Source organism: Erinaceus europaeus, chromosome 7 (genome assembly GCF_950295315.1).
Source record: "Erinaceus europaeus chromosome 7, mEriEur2.1, whole genome shotgun sequence".
Taxonomy (NCBI): domain Eukaryota; kingdom Metazoa; phylum Chordata; class Mammalia; order Eulipotyphla; family Erinaceidae; genus Erinaceus; species Erinaceus europaeus.
This window is the reverse complement of record NC_080168.1, coordinates 127352987-127358986: the sequence shown is the minus strand read 5'-3', so window position 1 is coordinate 127358986 and position 6000 is coordinate 127352987. Positions and strand designations below refer to the sequence as shown.

The window sequence follows — 6000 nt, the reverse complement described above, 5'->3', positions numbered from 1 at the left end:
TCTGCATTCTCTTCGTCATTGTCACACGATTTTAACATATAGGTGAAATAATAATATGCTCTTTTTTTGGGGGGGGGGTCTAGATTCATTAAGTATATTTCGAAATTCCTCCACAGTACTATTATGTCCTCTCTGTTGGTGAATGGTATATACTGTTGCGTGACTAGAGCCCAATCTGACCGTACCCTAATTTGTTTATCTGTTAGTGTCTTTCAAAAGTACTTAGTTTCCTTCATAGCTTTCGATACCTCATCTTAGAAAGTCTTTAGCCCATGGCCATGTTTGAGTTTGTGTAAGGAGTTAGCCAGTGCAGGGTTTGGGGTGTGTTTCAGTTCCCTGTTGAGCCAGTGAGCATTAGAGAAAGTCGGAGTAGCAGTTATGCGATGACAGGAGTGTATGAGAAGGCTCGTCCTGGTGGATGTTTAGAGACTGTAAAAGTGAGATAAGACTAAACCTGGGACACCAGTGTTTAGGAGGCTTCTGTTAAAGTGAGTACAAAATAGATATTTTTATCCTAGAGTTATGTCTCTAGAAAGGGAGAATAGTTAGAAACCAGCAGATGGATGAAGAGGAATTAGCCAGATGAATACTGTGTTACTAATAGTGATGGCGGTTAAGTTTATATAATAGAGGAACTTGGGGTAACTTTGAAACAAGCAGGCAGAACAATTGATGATAATGAGTTCACTTCTTTTTTTAAAAAAATCTTTTTATTATCTTTATTTACTGGATAGAGACAGATAGAAATTGAGAGGGCGGGGAAACAGAGAGACACCTGCAACCCTGCTTCACCACTCCTGAAGCTTCCCCCCTGCAGGTGGGGACCAGGGACTTGAACCTGCGTCCTGGTGCTCTGTGATACAAGTCCTTAACCAGGTGTGCCACTGCCTGGTCCCAATGAGTTCACTTCTTATGTTGAGCTTCTAATGTAGATGGAAACATAAGAGTGGAGTGGAAGTGATGAGTGAGGAGTGAGATTAGGAGTGTGGGTTTCATTCTGAAAGTCATTCACATCAGTGTAATAAGTGAAGTGAGGAGACAGACAGACTCGACTTAGAGGTGGGAGGAGAACAAGCCAGAGGCTCGGGGCAAGCAGTATGGAAGAGCCAAACACACCAGAGAGTGGGGTGCTGTGGGTGCTGGGGGTGCTGGGGGGAGGACTGTGTCAGCAAGGCCACTGCATGGGGACTACACCAATGACTTACCTTTACTACCGAAGTGGGGCACAGGCTAGGAACGTGGTAAGCTCCTGGTGACCCACGCTGCCAACTGCCCATAGACTTGGCACAATGAAGATGGAGGACTTCCGGGAGGCGTGGCCATGGAATAACGGGCCGCCTCTCCACCCAAGAACAACAGATAAATACAAGAGACCCAATCGAAGTCGTAATCTGCAGCTGGATGTCCCGCAGCCCCAGGTGGGTGCTCGTGTGCAGTTGGGCCGGAAAGGGGCGCAGGTTGAACAGCAGAGTCAGGTCAGAGCTCTGGGTGGCCGGGCGCTGAGCTGCACCATTTTGGCAATTTCACTTCAAGCGCAGCAAGCAAGTAGCATTGTTCCTAGTGCCGGAAGAAAAGAGACAGGGGCTTAAAACCCTCAGTCTTTGACTCGGGGGCTCCAGCCTTCTGAATTAAGGCAAGGACACAACATAAAACGACATTTGTGACCACAAGACAGCCCAAAGCAAGCCCCCCCCCCACACACACACACAGATCTTACAAGCCAGAGAAACCTAGAGCTCACAACAGCACCACCTGCTGGCCATCAATAACCAGCACAGAAAATGCACAAGCAGAAACAGAACTAAACAGCCAACTACGCCGTGTCAGCCAGACAGAAACGAAACAGGAAACCCACGGAATTACAGATTTAGAGACAGACTGCAGAAAGCTCACTATGAGGGCTCTTGGAGAATTAAAGGAATTAAAGCAGGAATTAAAGGAGCACGTTACTATGGAATTAAAACACAGAAGAGAGAAACTTACAACAGAGTTCACAAAGAATCTTCAAATCTTGAAAGAACTTCAGTCAGAACTCACTAAGCAGTTAGGAAGCATGGAAGAAAAATTTCAAACAGAACTCCAGGGAGTAAAAGACACTCTAACTGCAGTCCATGCTCAGGTAGAAGGCTCAGGAGGTAGAATCACACATTCAGAAGAAACAATCTCCAGTCCAGAAGATACAGCCAGCCCACTCTTTCAGTTCAAAGATGAGGGAGAGGAATGGTTCAGAAAGACTGAAGCAACTCTCTGTGAAATTGCAGACTCCATCAAAAGATCGAATATACGAGTGATAGGTACATCTGAGGAGGAGGACAAGGCCCAGGGTCCATTTTCAGAGCAATTTTAGCTGAGAACTTCCCTCACTTAGGAAACCATGAGAACATTCTCATTCAAGAGACAGAACGATCACCCAGATTTATAAATACAAAAAGACCAACTTCGAGGCACATTATTGTAAAACTGTCAAAAGTCAACAAGAGAAAAAAAAATGCTGGCTGCTAGGGAAAAGAAAGAAGTTAGATACAAAGGCAGAGCCGTAAGACTTTCGCTAGATTTCTCTTCACAAACTCTAGAGGCCAGGAGAGAGTGGAATGACATATTCAAGGTTCTAAAGGAGAGGGAATTTCAGCCATGAATATTGTATCCTGCAAAATTATCCTTCAAATATGAGGGAGAAATGAAGGTTTTCTCAAATACTCAAGAACTAAAGGAATTTGCCACAATCAACCCCACCTTACAAGAACTACTGAACCGAGTCCCACAAGGAGGAAGCAAAGGAATACACGTTCCAAACACCAAGTTGCAGATGCTACCATGACGCCAACCTGACTCCCCAGACAGACAGCCTCACCAATGTACCCTGAGACCCCACCTCTCCAGAGCCCTGCCCCAGTAGAGAAAGATAGGGACAGACTGGGAGTATGGTTCAACCTGCCAATGCCCATGTTCGGTGGAGAAGCAATTACAGAAGCCAGACCTCCCACCTTCTGCACCCCACAATGACCCTGGGTCCATGCTCCCAGAGGGCTAGAGAATGGGAAGCTTCCAATAGAGGGAGTGGATGTGGAATTCTAGTGGTGGGAAATGTGTGGGGAATGTCACTCCTCTTATGCTGTGGTTTTGTTGATATTTTCCATTTTTTATTTTATAAGTCAATTAAAAAGAAAGGGAGAGAAGTAGGACCATAGGAAAAATGGTCCTACTTAAAAAAAAAACATATATACAGATAGCTATAGAAATAATAGTCAGCCCATATCTATGACTTTGGGAAAAATTACTGCAGTTTCTAATGGAGGGAATGGGGACACAAGATTCTGGTGGTGGAAGTGGTGTAGAGTTATACCCCTGTTATCACATAATTTTGTAAATCTATTAAATTACTAGTAAAAATCTTTTAGAAGATTGAGAACTTGATACTGTATTTAATTGGCAAATTATTTTTGAGAGTTTATAAACTACATGTCAGTATTCTCCTGTAAAGGGATTGCCAATAGTGTAAGCTTTGCTCTAGATTACAAATACAATTTGTTTCTGTGTCATTGCAGAAAAAGATTAATGACTAGCTCAAGTGAAACATATAATACATTATAATTTATAGCTGTAGGGTACTTTGGCCTGACACTGAGATTGAAAAAATGTTTTTCCAAATAGTTTACTGAGTGTGCTGCTACCACCTTAGATCTGCTCTTCATTTTGCCTGTTTTCAAAACCAGTTTTATTAGATCTGTTTTCCAGGGGGCCAGGTGGTGGTGCACCGTATTAAGCACACACATTACCAAGCACTAGAACCTGGCTTCCAACCCTGCTCATCATGAGTGGTGAAGAAGGGCTGCAGGTGTCTTTCTCTCTTTCTTTTTAAAAATATTTATTTATTTATTGCCTTTCAGTTGCCCTTGTTCTTTTTTTTTGTTGTAGTTATTATTGCTATTCATGTCATTGTTGTTGGATAGGACAGAGAGAAATGGAGAGAGGAGGGGAAGACAGAGAGGGGAGAGAAAGACAGACACCTGCAGACCTGCTTCACCGCCTGTGAAGCGACTCCCCTGCAGGTGAGGAGCCGGGGGCTGGAACCAGGATCCTTAGGCCGGTCCTTGCGCTTTGTGCCACGTGTGCTTAACCTGCTGTGCTACCACCCGACTCCTTCTTTCTCTCTTTCTATCTCCTTCTCTTTCAATTTCTCTCATATCAAATAAAATAGATTAAAAAAAAAAAGAGGCCACTGGGAGCAATGGATTTATAGTGCTGGCACCAAGCCCCAGCAATACCCTTGTGGCAGTTGAAAAAATCCCCCCCTCCATAACATAGTAACATAATTAGAAAAAATGTTGTTACAAGGTGTCATTGTAATCTATAAAAAGAATTTTCCATGTAAACATGCAAAATGTCAATTTTTGTTTCCTTGTTTTTTAAATCTGTTTTTTTTCCATGTCTTATATATATATTTCAAATTTTGCAGTCATTTTTTTGAGACACACTGTCTTTTATGTTAAGGGGAAAAATAAAGTTCACATTCTTGAATTCTCATATATTTTTGCAAAGGCATATGCTTTCCAACCACAAATGTTTGAGTGTGTTGCTATAGAGATGATTGTTTGAGGGAGAGCCTGAGGAGGAGTACCAGCAGGTGGACATTTAAGGAACAAAATACTTTGTCTTTGTTCCTGACAGAGCTAGCTTTAGCGTTTCCCCCTCTGCTGATGAAATTCCATGGGAGAAAAGCAGATATTTCAAGGGTTTTATTGTGATGGTCTTTGCATGCACTTGATGCCTCTGCAAAGGTCTTTGTGCAAACTTGTTCTTCCTTCATATGGTGAATTAGTGCTTAAAGTTATTTCATCTTTGGAAACAACCTTCTACTTTCACTGAGCTCTGTTTTTTAAAAATATTTTTGCTACCAGAGTGAGAGAAAGAGAGGGAGAGAGACACAAAGGGGAGGGGAAACACCATGTTACTCCCCCCATCACTTCTGAGGCTTCCCTGTGGCCTAGTGCTGCGGGGTGTGTGGTGGTGACCGGGGGGCTTGAACCCAGAACCTTGTGGTGAAGAGTGTGCTCCACTGAGGAGCTATCTCCTGGCCCCCTCTATTTTCTCACCACCCTAATTTCCTGGCTAGTTGTTTTACTAATGACACCATTTTTTTTTTTAAAGTTTATTATTATTATTTTTTTTGAGCGAGAAAAGGAAACCAAGATCTGACTACTGACTTATTTCTGCCTCCAAGTTACGTGCATCTTGACTACCCTGCTGCCACTGTTTTTATATTTATTTATCTATCTATCTGTCTATTCTGAAATCACTTTGTCGGCTTGGCTAGATGCTGGCCGCACCCCGTCGAGTGCACACACCGTCATGCGCAAGGATCCAAGTTTAAGCCTCCGATCCTTAACTTCAAGGGACCAGGAGAGGGGAGGCTTCACGATCGGTGAAGCAGTGTTGCAGATGTCTTCCTCTCTCCTTCTCTGTCTCCTTTTCCCCTCTCAGTTTCTCTCTAGCCTATAAAATCAAAGAAATAAAAAATTAAAAAGTGACTGCCAGAAGTCATGGTTTTGTCATGCAGGCACTGAGCCCCACTGATAATTCTGGTTTAAATACTGAATAAAAATAACAAGGGCTGGGCGGTAGCGTAGCGTGGGTTAAGTGCACATGGCTTGAAAACACAAGGTCCCACGTAAGGATCCTGGTTCGAGCCCCGGCTCCCCACCTGCAGGGGGGTCGCTTCACCAGCGGTGAAGCAGGTCTGCAGGTGTCTGTCTTTCTCTCCCCCTCTGTCTTCCCCTCCTCTTTCCATTTCTCTCTGTCCTGTCCAACAACAGTAGCAACAATGACAATAAAATGGGAAAAATGGCCTCCAGGAACAGTGGATTGATAATGAGGCACTGAACCCCAATGATAACCCTGGAGGCAAAACCAAATTAAATAAAAATAAAAAAAAATCACTGTTGGAGGAAGAAACTATTTACAATTTACAATCGAGTTGTCACGTGAAGACAGTATCCTACC

The 6000-nt window shown here is 43.3% G+C and overlaps 1 protein-coding gene across 2 annotated transcripts in view; it reads left to right on the top strand.

Moving 5' to 3' along the window:
* Positions 1-1302: 1302 nt before the first annotated feature.
* The window catches only part of CEP83 (centrosomal protein 83), a 94009-nt gene continuing 89311 nt past the window's right edge, over positions 1303-6000 (top strand). Inside the window, exon 1 of one of the 2 annotated variants that reach the window (XR_009550878.1) lies at positions 1303-1418. The gene's annotated coding sequence lies outside the window, so the exon portion shown is untranslated. The remainder of the gene's footprint in view (positions 1419-6000) is intronic. The other variant, XM_060195545.1, reaches the window with a different exon arrangement.